Source organism: Scyliorhinus canicula, chromosome 12 (genome assembly GCF_902713615.1).
Source record: "Scyliorhinus canicula chromosome 12, sScyCan1.1, whole genome shotgun sequence".
Taxonomy (NCBI): domain Eukaryota; kingdom Metazoa; phylum Chordata; class Chondrichthyes; order Carcharhiniformes; family Scyliorhinidae; genus Scyliorhinus; species Scyliorhinus canicula.
The window spans coordinates 148,011,690-148,029,280 of NC_052157.1; the positions used below are offsets into that span (position 1 = coordinate 148,011,690).

Sequence of the window (17,591 nt, forward strand, 5' to 3'; positions counted from 1 at the left end):
GCGCCCCTAATCTCTGGAATTCCCTCCCATAACCTCTCTGCCTCTCTCTAACTCTCTCTCTCTCTCCTCCAAGATGCTTCTCAAAACCTACCTCCTTGACTGAGCTTTAAGCTACCTAATCTTAGCATTCCCTTATGTGGCTCAGTGTCAATTTCTGTTTGGTAACGCTCCTATGACACAAATAGGTTTTACTGTGTTAAAGGGACTACATAAGTGTAACTTCTTCTACCCCTCCCCTCCATCCACCGTTCCAAGTAATGAGCCAGGCTGACTCCTCTTCCAACTGCCCGTCCTTTTCCTTATGGTGTCATCAACTAACCTCCAACACATCCCCATCGCCCTCCCACATTCTTTCACACCGTCCAAAGAGGTGCGGTTAGGCGGATTGGCCGTTCTAAATTGCCCTTTGTGGTTAAGTGGGGTTACTGGGTACCGGGGATAGGGTGGAGGTGTGGGCTTAGGTAGGGTGCTCTTTCCAAGGGCCAGTGCAGACTCTGGGCCAAATGGCCTCCTTCTGCACTGGAAAGTCTATAATTCTTCACAGGACTAAGAATTGAACAGAATTTGAGACAAGTAGGACAGGTTAGCCAAAGACTTAGTCGAAGACGTAGGCTTTCAGGATTGTCTTAAAAGGAGGAGAGGGAGGCCGAGAGTACAAGAGGTTCTTTGAGGTAATTCCAGAGCTTAGAGACTGGGCAGGCTCCAGCAAAGGGTTGGCGTTGATCAGGCAGGTTTGCAGGTGATCAGACCACTTCCACGTCCTCCTCTGTTGCCAACACTTGCTGCCAACGATCACGCCTGACGACGGTAACTTATATTCGTCCGTGTGCGCTCAGAGCTTGCCTCTGCAAACTCAAGCAGATGCTCACTTCTACAGCACACATGCCGCCGTGGAGCAGCTCATTTGTTTGTTTTATGCATGAAGGGTTTTATCGGCTTCATTTCAAAATGATTAATTATCTTCTACGGGAAATGACAATCGCTTTTACTACTCAGGACAGAAGATCAAGGTTATAGGCGTGAGCACCACAGCCAGCACATTGGTAAACTTATTTCCCGATCTCTCAGGGCCAAGTCTGAGATCGTTTCGATGATGTGAGTTCAGGCCTAATGGGATTGCAGTTTGAGGATCTTTAACAGCTGGTGATTATCATCTCATCACACTGCTTTGAATTGAAATTTGGTGCAAGGGCGGAGTTCTGGCACCCACTATCGTGTCTCTATTTGCCCTTCGCTACTTAAAGCTATTTTCTTTCCCGAAGTGTCAACTCAACTTGCTTGATATGGGCGGCACGATGGCACAGTGGTTAGCACTGCTGCCTCACACCGGCAGGGGTAGTTTATTTTTGAATTTACAGTGCAGAAGGCGGCCATTCAGCCCATCGAGTCTGCACCAGCCCTTGGAAAGAGCACCCCACCCAAACCCACACCTCCACCCTATCCTCAAAACCCAGTAACCCCACCCAATCTTTTTGAATACTCAGGGCAATTTAGCATGGCCGATCCACCTAACCTGCTCATCTTTGGACTGTGGGAGGAAACTCCCGGAGCACCCGGAGGAAACCCACACAGACATGGAGAGAACATGCAGTCTCCGCACACACAGTGACCCGAGACGGGAATCGAACCTGGGACCCTGGTGCTGTGAATCAACAGTGCTAACCACTGTGTTACCTTGCCGCCCACCCGCTATGTTTTACTGTGCCGCCCAGGGTTCAATGCTGGCCCTGGGTGACTGTCTGTGTGGTGTTTGCACATTCTCACCGTGTCTGCGTGGGTTTCCTCCGGGTGCTTTGATTTCCTCCCACAGTCCAAAGATGTGCGAGTTAGGTGGATTGGCCACGCTAAATTGCCCTTTAGGCCTAGCTTGAGTGCTCTTTCAGAGGGTGGGTGCAGACTCGATGGGCTGAATGGCCTCCTTCTGCACTGTATGGTTTCTATGGATAGCACTCTCACCTCCCTGTCCTGTATTGAAGCCCCACGACAGACCTTGAGTGCATAACCCAGGCTGGCACCTCAAAGCAGCACAGAAGGGGCGCCGTTTTATTGGAAGAGCAATCTGTTGTGTGAGGTGTTGAGTCAAAGATTTGCCTGCCAGTTCAGGTGGCACTACTAGCAGAAAAAGCCCGTTCTCCTGGTATTCTGGCCAACATTCAGCCATCGACCAATACCATCAAATTAACGGGCCATTCACTTTTGCTGCTGTTTGTGGAACCTTATCCTCCTCAATGGTTTATAGTGGTCCTAGTGACCACTATATGTCAAACGCAGTTACTTTATTGTGAAGCACGTTAAGGAGCCCTGAGGATTTAAAGAAAATGCTGAAGTTATGACCCAGTAAAGATCTTTAAAATTCTGAAGAGTGTCAATAGGGTAGACATAGGCCTGAATTTTACACACCCTCTCCCCCACTACGGAATTTTAGGCTGGCGAAGGGGTGGGGGCGGTGGTGGCTACAGTGAACAGAAGAGGAACTACACCAACTACAGAAAGTAAGGAGGCATGGGATAGTGGGAAATTTGGCCAGTTGGATAACAAACTGGCTAACCGATAGAAGACAGAGAGTTGTGGTGGATGGCAAATATTCAGCCTGGAGCCCAGTTATCAGTGGCGTACCGCAGGGATCAGTTCTGGGTCCTCTGCTGTTTGTGATTTTCATTAACGACTTGGATGAGGGAGTTGAAGGGTGGGTCAGTAAATTTGCAGATGATACGAAGATTGGTGGAGTTGTGGATAGTGAGGAGGGCTGTTGTCGGCTTCAAAGAGACATAGATAGAATGCAGAGCTGGGCTGAGAAGTGGCAGATGGAGTTTAACCCTGACAAGTGTGAGGTTGTCCACTTTGGAAGGACAAATCTGAATGCGGAATACAGGGTTAACGGTAGGGTTCTTGGCAATGTGGAGGAGCAGAGAGATCTTGGGGTCTATGTTCATTGTTCTTTGAAAGTTGCCACTCAAGTGGATAGAGCTGTGAAGAAGGCCTATGGTGTGCTAGCGTTCATTAGCAGAGGGATTGAATTTAAGAGCCGTGAGGTGATGATGCAGCTGTACAAAACCTTGGTCAGGCCACATTTGGAGTACTGTGTGCAGTTCTGGTCACCTCATTTTAGGAAGGGTGTGGAAGCTTTGGAAAAGGTGCAAAGGAGATTTACCAGGATGTTGCCTGGAATGGAGAGTAGGTCATATGAGGAAAGGTTGAGGGTGCTAGGCCTTTTCTCATTAGAACGGAGAAGGATGAGGGGCGACTTGATAGAGGTTTATAAGATGATCAGGGGAATAGATAGAGTAGACAGTCAGAGACTTTTTCCCCGGGTGGAACACACCATTACAAGGGGACATAAATTTAAGATAAATGGTGGAAGATATAGAGGGGATGTCAGAGGTAGGTTCTTTACCCAGAGAGTAGTGGGGGCATGGAATGCACTGCCTGTGGTAGTAGTTGAGTCGGAAAATTTATGGACCTTCAAGCGGCTATTGGATAGGTACTTGGATTAGGGTAGAATAAGGGAGTGTAGGTTAACCTCTTAAGGGCAGCACGGTAGCATTGTGGATAGCACAATTGCTTCACAGCTCCAGGGTCCCAAGTTCGATTTCGACTTGGGTCACTGTCTGTGTGGAGTCTGCACATCCTCCCCGTGACTGCGTGGGTTTCCTCCGGGTACTCCGGTTTCCTCCCACAGTCCAAAGATGTGCAGGTTGGGTGGATTGGCCATGAAAAATTGTCCAAAATTCTATGATTAACCTAGGACAAAAGTTCGGCGCAACATCGTGGGCCGAAGGGCCTGTTCTGTGCTGTATTTCTCTATATCTATATCTACTTGCCTGAGCCAAGTGCCAGAGCCGGAGGGCTTCTGATGGAGGAGACCCTACTGCCGCCCACCCCCCCTCACTCCCGCCTTCTTGGGGAAGGGCTGGATAGAATCAAAGCTGGATCACGGGCAGGAGTGGGGGGGGGGGGGGAAGAGTGTGGGGAGGGGGGGAGTGGGGGGGGGGCGGGAGTGGGGGGGTGGGGGGGAGTGGGGGGGGGAGTGGGGGGGCGGGAGTGGGAGGGGCGGGAGTGGGGGCTCAGTCACTAAGTATGTTTGAAGCAGAGATTGAGAAATTTCTGATTAACAATAACGAAAGGATTCTGAGGATAGTGTGGGTAAAAGGCATCAAAGTGTCCGATTAACCACAATGGTGCTGAATGATGGAGCAGGCTCGAAGGGATGAATGGCTTACTCCTGTTCCTATGATCCTTGATCCAAAAATAATGGACAGGAAAAGACTACCTGATCCATCAAACCAGCTGCACACAGTCAGAAATGTAAATGATTTGCACCAAACTGAGATCAGGGCCAGGATTCTCCCCTACCCGGCGGGGCGGGGGGGTCCTGGCGTAGCGGAGTGGCGCCAACCACTCCGGCGTCGGGCCTCCCCAAAGGTGCGGAGAATTCCGCACCAGGGGCTAGGCCCACGCGGAGTGGTTTCCGCTGTGCCAAAACCGGTGCCAACGGCCTTTGGCGCTATGCCGCCCGGCATCGGAGCTGGCCAAAAGGCCTTCGCCGGTCCGCGCATGTGCCGGTGCGTCAGCGGCCGCTGATGTCACCACTGGCGCATGCGCGGTAGGGGGGTCTCTTCCGCCTCCTCCATGGTGGAGGCCGTGGCGGCGGCGGAAGAAAAAGAGTGCCCCCACGGCACAGGCCCGCCTGCCGAGCAGTGGGCCCCGATTGCGGGCCAGGCCACCGTGGGGGCACCCCCCCGGGGTCAGATCGCCCCGCGCCCCCCACAGGACCCCGGGGGCCAGCTCGTGCTGCGTGATTCCCGCGCCCGCCGATTCCCGGGTGGCGGTGAATTCCGGCCACAGCGGGGGCGGGCTTTACGCCAGCCCCGGACGATTCCCCGACCCTGCGGAGGGTCGGAGAATTCCGCCCCAGGTCCTCGCTTAGGGGAAGAAATGAAATAGAACATAGAACAGTACAGCACAGAACAGGCCCTTCGGCCCTCAATGTTGTGCCGAGCCATGATCACCCTACTCAAACCCACGTATCCACCCTATACCCGTAACCCAACAACCTCCCCCTTAACCCTACTTTTATTAGGACACTACGGGCAATTTAGCATGGCCAATCCACCTAACCCGCACATCTTTGGACTGTGGGAGGAAACCGGAGCACCCGGAGGAAACCCACGCACACAGGGGGAGGACGTGCAGACTCTACACAGACAGTGACCCAGCCGGGAATCGAACCTGGGACCCTGGAGCTGTGAAGCATTTATGCTAACCACCATGCTACCCTGCTGCCCCTTGACTTCACTATTTCCAATGTTTAATTGGAGGAAATGTCTGTTCACCCAATTCTGGATGTCAGACAAGTCAGGGCGATGTGTGAATTGAGGTGGTGGTTTTCATATACACCTCTTACTTTGGGGAAGTTGTGGGTTTGAGATTCTGTCAAAGTTATTGTTCAAGTTGTAGTTGTATAAAACCTGTCTCCTTCACCTCCTGTCTCTCCACTTCTATTTGTCCCTGAAATGAAACACATTTTTGTGACATATTTGCGGGGAAAATCACCGTGAGACAACGGCACTCACTTAGTAGATCATTATACAGCAGCAATGCAAAGATTTGGGTCTATGTTGTCATCTCCACATTCACAATCGGAAGGTTGACAGATGCCATGTGAGAGACACAGAAAGCTGAAGAAATAGTAAATGTTGACAATTTATTGCAGAAAGCACCCAATTCCTCTCGAGAGTCAGTTCCTTACAAACACAAGAAACATTATGCTCTTGAGTCAAGGTTCGTCTTGGCTCAGGGTCTTATAAAGTGCAGACATAAATAGCCAGTATGTAACCTTTTACAGGGCGCTCTATTCAATCATTGTTCAGCAGCCGAAGAAGATTAACAGAAACACGTAGAAACAAGTTTTTACGCCAAAGCGATTAGTTTTGCAAAGTGTGTTGCTGACTGAAAGTGACATTAACCAGTGAAGAATTTAATTATATTTGTTAAACTGAGCACTTGAATTGGAGTAATGAGGGCAATGGGTAAGTCCTGGATCAGGATTTTGTTTCAGGCAATTAAACACCGTCGTTTATGTCAAAACTATAATATAGAGGAACGTGTCAAATCAGAAAGAAATCACAGGAGCTGAACTAAAGAAGGAAATCTCAGATAGGATGATGCAAAATATTGCTCAAAGAGATGGCGTTGGATGTGAAATTGTAAAGGAGGCGATGGAGGTTGAGGAAGGCAATTCCAGAGGTTGGAGTTCAGGAAGCAACCACCAAGGGTGGTGCAAAAGGAAGGGGGGTCCGAGGCACAGAGGTTGGAATCAAAGGGAAAATGTTTCTTGGGAGGAGTGTGGAAGAGAAGAGAGGATGTGCAGGGCTGGAAGAGATTACAGAGATAAGGAAGGGAACAGAGCAAGACAATGGAGGCATTGAAACTCAAGGATGAGAATCAAGACAGAAGGGAAATTGAGAGACCTTTCGAAAAGTTTACCCAGGAACTTCCAGGTGTTTCCAGGTATCTGCTGCTCTTGTCCTTCTAGATGGTAGCGGTTGTTTGGTAGGTCTTTGGTGTTTGGTGGGCTGCTTAGTCCTGGGTGGTGTTGAACGTCTTGAGTTTTATTGGAGCTGCACTCATCCAGGCAAGTGGAGAGTATTCCATTACACTCCTGACTTGTGCTTTGTAGATGGTGGACAGGCTGTGGGGGGTCAGGAAGTGAGTTACTGTCCACAAGACTCTTAGCTTCAGACCCGCTCTTGGAGCCACAGTATTACTATGGCTCGTCCCTTTCAGTTTCTGGTCAATGGTAACCCCCAGGATGTTGATAGTGGGGTTTTGGTGATGATAATGCCATTGAATGTCAAGGGATGATGGTTAGATTCTCTCTTGTTGAAGACGGGTCATTGCCTGGTACTTGTGTGGCACGAATGTTAGTTGCCACTTGTCAGCCCAAGCCTAGATATTGTCCAGGTCTTGCTACATTTGGACATGGACTGCTTCAGTGTCTGAGTGACGCATGTTGCTGAACATTGTGCAATCTGATTCCCATTGACTCCAGTTTTGTTAGGGTTCCTTGATGTCACCCTCAGTAAAATGCTGACTTGAAGATCTTATACTATAGTATACTACACCATTGTAAACTGCACCATTGTATACTACACCATTGTAAACTGCACCATTGTATACTACACCATTGTATACTACACCATTGTAAACTACACCATTGTATACTACACCATTGTATACTACACCATTGTAAACTGCACCATTATACACTACAAAGTTACACTCTTCTATACTACACCACATTGCACCATATATACTTCACCGCTGTATACTGTGCCATTTATATTCTACACTGTTTTATATTGCACCATTATATACTACACCAGTACATATACAATGTACGATACAACATTAAATGATTTTCTACACTATTATATGACATCATTCCACCTCCTTCCTGCATTCTCTCCATGCTGAAATCACAATTCATTACATGGTCAACGATCCCAAACCCAGTTTAGAACCGGGCTTCAGCAGTAGAGCAGCTAACTTCTCATAGAATCATAGAATCGTGACAGTACAGAAAGAGGCCATTTGGCCCATTAAGTCTGCACCGATCCTTTGACACACCACCCTACCCAGGCCCTATCCCCTGCCCTGTAACCTCATCCTAAGGGGCAATTTAGCATGTCCAATTCACCTGACCTGCACATCTTTGGACTGCGGGAGGAAACCGGAGCGCCCGGAGGAAACCCACGCAGACATGGGGAGAACGTGCAGACTCCGCACAGACAGTCACCCGAGGTGGGAATCGAACCCAGGTCTCTGGCACTGTGAGGCAGCAGTGCTAACCACCGTGCCGCTTCAGTCTTCTCTTCCTCCAACAATCTACAGACTTCTGAAGCAGCTTGCTGCCCTCTTATAAAAGCCAAACACTGCGGATGCTGGAAATCTGAAAGCAAAGCAGAAAATAATGGGAAAACTCAACAGGCCTGTGGGCGTCTGTGGAGAGAGAAACAGAGCCAACGTTTCGAGTCCTTATGAATCGTTAACAGAAGTGGTATTGTAGAACACCATTACCAGTTACTGGTCCCGCAGTTCTCGATAAAAGTCTCTCTCCACAGATACTGCCAGACCTACTGAGTTTATCCAGCATTATCTGTTTTTTTTTTTATCGCTGTGCTCTACTTTCTACTTGTGCATCCAGCTAGCCTCATCTGCTACCCTTTAGGGGCACCACGGTTGCATAGTGGTTAGCACTGTGGCTTCACAGCGCCAGGGTCCCAGGTTCGATTCCCCGCTGAGTGACTGTGCGGAGTGTGTAAGCTTTTCCCATGCCTGTGTGGGTTTCCTCCGGGTGCTCCAGTTTCCTCCCACAGTCCAAAGAAGTGCAGGTTAGGGGGATTGGCCGCGCTAAATTGCCCCTTAGTGTCCAAAAATGTAAGAAGGGGTTATTGGGTTAGGGGGATAGGGTGGAAGTGAGGACTTACGTGGGTCAGTGCAGACCGAATGGCCTCCTTCTGCACTGTATGTTCTATGTTTCCAACGTTTGTGAAATCCTGCACTGTGAGCCTTGATATGTTTATCTATGTTTCTAATGTTACCATCTGAAGCCCTGCTGCATTACAATCTTTTCACATCCCCGGCCATCTGCTCTGCTCTGTGAAAACAATGATACTGTTGTACATATTCATCTTATTCTAAGTGTCAGTATTATGACTCCTCCAGAACCTGTCAATCTTTTATTTTACAAAATCCTGCCGCTCGCTGTTAAACTTTGCAGCAAATTTTGTTTAAAGCTGTCAAGGCATCACCTGAATACATGAACGTATGTGTCTCTGCGATCTACCCAGCACCAAGATTTATGCATGGGCCTTTGACGGACAGATCAACGATTAAGTGAATAATGTCGACGTCAATGCTCTTCCAGTGAAGCCCTCACTTTTTGGGTCCACATTTCCCATTTCTGCTACATTGACACTCGTGGTAACAACTAGTCAAGTTTTGGATTACCCTCTGCATGTATTCATCAGGAGGTGGCACTTCTGGTAACAAAGCCTTTTTAGAAAAGGCTGTGATTATCTGAATGTTGATGGCACAGCACTAAACCTTGTCTTGCTGTGGAGAGATCCAGCATAACTATTCCTGGAAATGTCCATTTATTATTTCAACATTTCCAAGCAGTTTCTTGTGGAGTGATAGCCAGGTGTTGAAACAAATTTGGTCATCCTTGTTTTCAAATCCATAATGGCATCACCCCTTCCCTATATATTTTTTTCCTTTTGTTCGCGGGATGTGAGCATTGTTGATAATTTTGCCCTTCCCTAATTGGTAACGGGGGAATGAGCCTCCTTCTTGTATGTCGTTGAGTATGAAAGGGAAGTAGTTAGATCCTCTTTTACTGGAGATGATCATTGCCTGCCATTTGTATAGCAGGAATATTCCTCGCCATTTATCAACCTGAATTATGTCCGGCTTTTGTGTGCAGCCATGATGGAAATTAAAACTGTGCAAATTGTGGTGATATGATTTGCATACCTGTCTGCCATTGGGGCAGAACACCAGCTTACCATTGGCCCTGGTCGGTCATGTGCCTCTCGACCGATTGGTCGAGAGGCTGAGTTAACGAGGTATAAATAGTCAAACGTCCGGCGGTCGTCCATTTTATTGTAGACGACCGCAGGGCTAAAGTTCTAGTTTATTAAAGCCTAACTTTTGTAAAGCAACTCGTCTCTCGTACAATTGATGGCACATCACAAATATCAGTGAACATCCCCACTTTTGACCTTACGGTGGTGGAAGGGTCTTGCAGCGATGTCCTGGGACTGGGATGATTGACCTCACAACAGCCACAACATTCTACACTCCTCATTGAACTGATAGTGGAGTGAGGGATCCTCTAAGTCCATGGGGTTACATAGAACATTATGATGGTGGCGAACTACCATTTCTGTTGCTGCTGTGGATTATGGATGCCAGGCTTTGAGCCAATTTTGCAACTTCCTCCTTAAAGCCCTCCCCGATATCTGCACACCTCCAGCTTGAGCGTTTTGTCCTTCACAGATTTGCTACTCTCCTTCATTGATGGCTGTGTCGTCAGCTGCATCGGTCCCGAGCTCCGTATTTCCATCCCTAATCCTTCTAGTCTCTAAATGCCTCTCTGTCCACCTTAAAACTAACCTCTGTGATCAGGATTTTGGCCACCTACCCGAATATGTTTTTTTTTCTTTTAAAAAAAGTTTTTAGAGTACCCAATTATTTTTTTTCAATTAAAGGGCAATTTAGCATGGCCAATCCACCTACCCTGCACATCTTTGGGTTGTGGGGGCGAAACCTGCGCAAACACGGGGAGAATGTACAAACTCCACACGGACAGTGACCCAGAGCCGAGATCGAACCTGGGACCTCAGCGCCGTGAGGCTGCAGGGCTAACCCACTGCCCTACCGTGCTGCCCTCCTACCTTTTTTTTATAAATGTCTTTATTCTCCATTTTCACATTTTCCTTCAAAATTTACACCCCACCCACAAACAGTAAACGGTAACAAATACAAAATCAATCCCCTTAACCATAACAACAATCCCATCCTCCCACCACCCCAAACAACGGCCCACCTGTCAAGATATGCAACCAATAAAACAAACCCTCCCACGGTGGAAACAAAAAACAAAGGAGAAAAAGAAAAAAGGAGTCCGGGACCGCCCATGGTCGCCGTAGAGTCCACCCCCCCCCCCCCCCCCCCCCACACTCAATGCCGTCCAAACTCAGAAAGAGTACCATACGCGATACCCAAGAGTTGTAAACGCCCCCCCCCCCCCCCCGGCCTCATGTAAAACTCCTTCCCCCAACCTCGGTTCCTTCCCCCCAACTTTCCACCCCGGCTAGACCACTCGGACCCTGTTCTGCCAGGCTCAGATGGCCGCAGCCCCTCCCCCCACCTCACTCCCGTTCACTGGTGGCCCCCGCCCGGGTCCCTTTCCCCCTTGCCCGGCCCTAGGAAAGCCCAGAAATCCCCTTTTAGCACAGGCACCCCGCATATCCACCTACACCCCAAAGAGCCCCCACTTCGAGTGAAAGTCCCATCACTTCCCTTTTCCAAATATATACACCATTGGCTCCTTTAGCCCACACACCCACACTCAGTGAAACAAAAAAAAAGAACAGAATACAGTCCTGAGGTTACATCGGCACATGGCCATTTCTCAATTTCTCAGTTCTGCCACAGTCCTTCTGCCTTCGCAAACTCCTCCGCTGCCTCCGCCGTTCCAAAATAAAAGTCCTTGAGCTTAAAAGTCACCCTCAGCTTCGCTGGATATACAATGCCGCACTGCACCTTGCTAATGTACAGTGCCCTCTTCACCCGGTTGAAGGCAGCCCGCCTCCTCGCCAGCTCCACCGTAAAGTCTTGGTATACACGTATACCAGCTCCAGCCCACTGCACCACCCGCTTCTGCTTGGCCCAGCACAGGACCTTCTCCTTCACACTGTACCTACGGAAACACAAAGTCACTACCCTTGGTGGCTCACTCGCCTTTGGTACAGGCCTCCACAACCGATGAGCCCGATCCAGTTCATATCGGGAGGGATCCTCCCCCTCCCCCAATAGTTTTGTCAACATCATGGCAAAATACTCAGTCGGCCTCGGCCCTTCAACTCCTTCAGGCAGCCCCACAATCCTCAAATTCTGTCACCTGGATCTGTTTTCCAGGTTTTCCAATTTTCCTCGCAGATCCTTGTTAATCTTCATCGCCTTCCGCATCTCCTTCCCCATCGAGGTAAGTTGATCACCGTGCTGCAACGCCGTCTCCTCCATTACCTTCAGCGCCTCCCCTTGCGCCCGCACCTCCGCCATTGCACTCGCTACCGCCGTCGTCAGTGGGGAAATCGCCTCCTCCACCAGCACACTCAAAACCTCCCTCATCTCCTTCCCCATCGAGGTAAGTTGATCACCGTGCTGCAATAATGTCTCCTCCACTTCCTTCAGCGCCTCCCCTTGCTTCCGCACCCCCGCCACTGCCCTCACCACTGCCATCGTCACCAGGGAAATCGCCTCCTCCACTAGCACCCTCAAAACCTCCCTCATCTCCTTCCTCATCGCCTCCAAGTGCTTTGTAAACTGCCTTTCAAATTCCGCAGCCATCACCTTAGTTATTTCTTCAGCCGTAAGCAACGCAGCCTCCCCGATGCTCCAGCCTCCACTTTCCTTGGTGACCCCGCGGTGACCTTTCTACTCCCTGACGGACTTTCAGCTGTTTTCACAGCCGTTTTCTTACTGGTCCTCGACATATCCCTTCCCTGTGCTTTCTCCTGACCTTCACCGCCTTCGCTGCCCCTAGGACCGGGCGTCAATCCCCGACAATGCCGTTCCTGACGGGAGCCCTCCAACGCGCGGCTGCCTCCCGCCCGCCGTCACCGGATGTCCCTGCTGCCCTCCTCCCTGAATATGTTGTTAGATTTTGCTCGATAGCACTCCTTGGCTACATTAAGAATGTTATAATACCTCGAGTTACTTTATGCACATGTGTCTTCCAGACCGACACCCCCCCCCCACCGCACCAGAGTAGATGTTGTTTTTGGAAATATAAACTCACTGTTCAGTGCACAGCATAAATATATATTTTGTAATTCAACTGAGTGGATGACACAGCTGGTCAACAGGATGTGGACTCGTGTTTGTGGCTCGCTGTTCCCCCCCACCCCTCTCTCTCTCTTGCTCCTCCCCCCCCCCCCCCCCCCCCCGCCCCCCGCCCCACACACCCGCAGCCTTGTACCACATTCGCTATTTGTGATCTGAGCACATCAATGGGAAGGCAGCCAGGAGAGAGCGAGGATTGACTCTGTGGAGAACAGAACCTAGGTTTGCGCAGGTGAGAGGGACAGTGGGGCAGGGCATTCCACCGTCGAGAAAAATTCAATCCTCTCAGGTAATCAAAAAAGATTGCCAGGAACTCATAAAGAGCTGTCGTCAACATTTGAGGATTCAGGGCTCCCATATGTCCTGTAAAGTGACATCTTTAATTTATCTGGCGGCCTGGTTTGCTACCTCACTGTGAAGCAAAACTGGCGTTGTGCTATAAACTATAATCCCCCATGCCATCTGGTGCCACATCATGCAGTGAGAGATAATTGGATAAAACAGTATTTACGACAGTCTAAATAAATAACCTTGGAACAACTTGTGATCAGTCATGTTCCTCAGAATGTCTTTAAGAGAGTAGGCCACATCGTACAGTGTCTTGCGTTACCGTTGCATAATTTGGCAGGGGTTTGGACACGTCTGGGAATCTCAATTTACACCAATAAAATCCATGGATGGGCCATAGAGTCATAGTCATACAGTATAGATGAGGCCATTCGGCCCATTGAGTCTGCACCAACAAAACTACACTAATCCTACTTTACAGTACTTGGCACATAGCCTTGAATGTTATAACATTTCAAGTGCTCATCCACGTACTTTTTAAAGCTTGTGAGGTTTCCTGCCCCTACTACCCTCCCAGGCAGTGCATCCATATTCCCACCACCAAATATTTCCCAAATCCTCTCTAAACCTTCTGCCCTCCCCTTAAAATGGTGCCCCCTCGTTATAGACCCTTAAGCTAAAGGGAACATCTGCTTCCTATCCATCCTGTCCATTCTCTGTCTATTCTCCTCACAATCTTATACATCTCAATCAGGTCCCCACTCAGCCTTACAAAACAACCCGAGTCCATCCAGCCTCTCTTCACAGCTCAACTGCTCCACCCCAGTGAATCGCCTCTGCACCCTCTTTCCTAAATTGAGGTGACCAGAACTCCAGCTGTGACCTAAACAAAGTTTTGTACAGCTCCAACATAACCTACCTGCTCTTTTAATCTGTGCCACGACTGATAAAGGCAAATCTCCTGGAAGCCTTCGTAACTACCTTATTAATTCAGGGATCTGTGGACAAGCACACCAAGATCCTTCTGTTTCTCTGAGCCTCCTAGTGTCCTGCCATTCATTGAGTGCTCCCTGGTCCTGGTACTCCTGCCAAAGTGCATCACCTCACTATTTTCAGGGTTAAGTTCCATCTGCCACTGATCTGCCCATCTGACCAGCCTGTATATATCTCCCTGCACCTTCAGACCTCCTTCATCACTATTAACCACCCTGCCAATCTTTGTGTCATCCGCGAACTTATCATCCCCACCACATTCTCGTCAATATTGTTTATGTATATCACGAACATTAAGAGACCTTGCACTGATCCCTGCGGTACGCCACTGGACTCTGGCCTCCAGTCACACCAACTACCTTCTACTGCCACCCCCTGTCTCCTACCACCAAGCCAGCATGTATCAGATTTCCCAGGATAGTGTGCAGACTTCCACAGGGGCAAAAGAAAATCTGAGATCAATGTTCCGGGAAGAACTCTGAAAATTTAACAGTGTCAACCCACTTAATGTATTCACTAAAATACCAGCATAATCATCTCATGCAGATGTATTAGGCCTGCCGTCCCCTGGAATATTGGCCATTTGAGAGTTTGGAAAACAGGATCAGGCAGTGGAGGTGACGGTATTCAGCTGACCAGACACAGTGTCCAAGCCATCAAAGTTGATTTTGCAGAAGCTTTTGCCTGAATGTTTGGAGAATGTGCAAACTCCACACGGATAGTGACCCAGGGCCAGGATCGAACCTGGGACCTCGGCGCCGTGAGGCAGCAGGGCTAACCCACTGTGCCACCATGCTGCCCAGAAATTTCCAACTTGTTTTTGCGATGGCCGGGAATTGAACCCGGGTCAGCTGCTTGGAAGGCAGCTATGCTCACCACTATACCACCATCGCTCACTTCTCCTCTTCAAAGGTGGCTTTTGCAATGCTCCGCCCCCTCGAAAACGGCATGCCCACAGAGGATGTCGCACGCCGTTGGGACGACCTCAGGACGTCACCTGAGGCCCTCCCCTGATGCTCCACCCCCGATGGGCCAAGTTACCGACGGCGTCAATACTTATCCTTTTTATTTTCATGAACCCGGCATGGCGGCTACGAACTTAGTCCAGCGCCACCACAGTCGGGGGGGGGGGGGCGGGTGGAGCCGTTCCTTGGGCAGGCAGGGCTTTGCCGCGGGCTGGGGGCACTGGTGGGGGGGTGTTCTGGGGGTGGAGAGGCTGATTACTGGGGGGGGGCCAGTTTCCGGCATCCTGGATCCGCGCGCGGCTGGAGCCATGTTACACGGCGCGGCCGCTGCAGGCCGCCACTGTGCACATGCGCAGCCACAGACCCGGCAATTCTCCGGCCATATCGGCAGCTGGGCAATTCTCCGGCCGTATTGGGCTTTACGCTGCATGTCCGCCAGCCCCCCCACCAGGCGGAGGATCGGTGCAACTTTTGCGCCATTTTTTCAGGCGTAAAACGCCACTGTTCCCACGCGGGCGTCAGCACTTCGTCTTCAAATTGGAGAATCCAGCCCAGAGATTTTACAACAGGGAAAGAGGCCCTTCGGCCCATCGCTTCCACATCGGCCATCAAGCACCTACTTATTCTAGTTCCATTTGCCAGCAATTGGCCTGTAGTCTTGTATGCAATGTCATTTAAGTCTTCATCCGAATACTTAAATGTTGTTGGGGTTCCAGATTCCCACCACCCTCTGCGTGAAAAACTTTTTCCTCACTTCTCCTATATAGCTGAAACTCCAGCCTAGACAATCTCCTCTGCATCCGCTGTAGTGCAATCACATCCTTCCTATAGTGTGGTGACCAGAACTTCACGTAGTACTCCAGCTGTGGCATAACCAGCATTTTATACAGCTCCATCATAACCTCCCTGCCTATAACCTCGATGCCTTAGCCAATGAAGGTAAGTATCCCATATGTCTTCTTAACTACCTATCTACCTGTCCTGAAGTCTTCAGGGATCTATAGACATGCACATTAAGGTGCCTCTGGTCCCCTGTACTTCCTAGGGCCCTACCATTCATTGTATGTTCCCTTGCCTTGTTGATCCTCTGAAAATGCATTACCTCAGGCTTTTCAGGTTTAAATTCCATTTGCCGCAGTTCTGCCCATCTAATCATCCTGCAATCTAAGGCTTTCCTTCTCCTAATTTACCACACCACCAATTTTTGTGTCATCTGCAAACTTACTGATCGTACCTCCCTGCATTCAAGGACAGGCCGATTTCTTGTCTGCAGAATCGAAGGGATCGAGAGTGGCTTACAACAGAGTGGGCGACGACAATCATCCCCAAGCGGGCAATCATCCTCAAACTGTATAACATAGGACTTAGGCCATTCAGCTCTTAGAACCTGCTGCGCCACTCAATAAGGTCATGACTAATCTGATTGTGGTCGCAACTCCTCTTTCCTGTCTGTCCCCCCATAACCCTAACTCCCTTGTCCATTAAAATCCTGCCTAACGCGGCCTCGAATATATTCAAGGACTCAGCCTCCACTGCTCTCGGGGGAAGAGAATTCCACAGACTAACAACCGAACCATCATCTTTCACAAATGATGCCAACTCAGAATACATGTGGGGCGAGATTCTCCTCAAATGCGGATAATCGTAAAGGCTGCCATGGGACAGGCCGTGACCCACGGCAGCCTTCACGCCCACTTCCGGGGCCGATTCTCCCCCCCGGGTGGGGCTAGTAGCACGGCCCCGTGCGTCAAGGCTGCACGTCAAGCGTCACGCCGGCTGACGCGACCGATGACGTCAGCCGCGCATGCGCAGGTTGGACAAAGCCAACCTGTGCATGCGCAGTTGGCGCCTTTTCCCTCAGCCGCCCCACAAGACATGGTGGCTTGATCTTGCGGGGCGGCGGAGGGAAAAGATTGCGTCCGTTACGGACGCACGGCCCGCGATCGGTGGGCCGCGATCGCGGCCGTGGTACTGCCGTGCCAATTGGGCCCTCAGATACTCCAAACGGGCATCTGGCGCCCGTTTCACGACGGCAGCAAGCAGGTGTGCTGAGGGCAGCAGAGCAAAGCTACTGATAGCTGTTCTGGGGGAATTTGCATACGTGCAGTGCGGTCAGCCTAAGTTGAAGGTGAACCGGCGAAGGAGACCCAAGGAGTTTGAGTGAAAGCAAGAATCCAGCAGAGGGCAGCAGAGCAAAGCTACTGATCAGCTGTTCTGGGGGAATTTGCATACGTACAGTGCGGTCAGCCTAAGTTGAAGGTGAACTGGCGAAGGAGACCCAAGGAGTTTGAGTGAAAGCAAGAATCCAGCAGAGGGCAGCAGAGCAAAGCTACTGATCAGCTGTTCTGGGGGAATTTGCATACGTGCAGTGCGGTCAGCCTAAGTTGAAGGTGAACCGGCGAAGGAGACCCAAGGAGTTTGAGTGAAAGCAAGAATCCAGCAGAGGGCAGCAGAGCAAAGCTACTGATCAGCTGTTCTGGGGGAATTTGCATACGTACAGTGCGGTCAGCCTAAGTTGAAGGTGAACTGGCGAAGGAGACCCAAGGAGTTTGAGTGAAAGCAAGAATCCAGCAGAGGGCAGCAGAGCAAAGCTACTGATCAGCTGTTCTGGGGGAATTTGCATACGTGCAGTGCGGTCAGCCTAAGTTGAAGGTGAACCGGCGAAGGAGACCCAAGGAGTTTGAGTGAAAGCAAGAATCCAGCAGAGGGCAG

General features: G+C 50.1%; 1 protein-coding gene and 1 non-coding gene across 2 annotated transcripts in view; one reads left to right on the forward strand and one right to left on the reverse strand.

Annotated features, from left to right (window-relative positions):
- LOC119975014 (transmembrane protein 211) overlaps nucleotides 1-17,591 on the forward strand; it is a 299,181-nt gene that overhangs the window by 105,760 nt on the left and 175,830 nt on the right. The gene's annotated exons all lie outside the window — the stretch shown is intronic.
- Nucleotides 14,736-14,807, reverse strand: trnag-ucc. Its single transcript has one exon. It is a non-coding gene; the product is annotated as a tRNA-Gly (tRNA).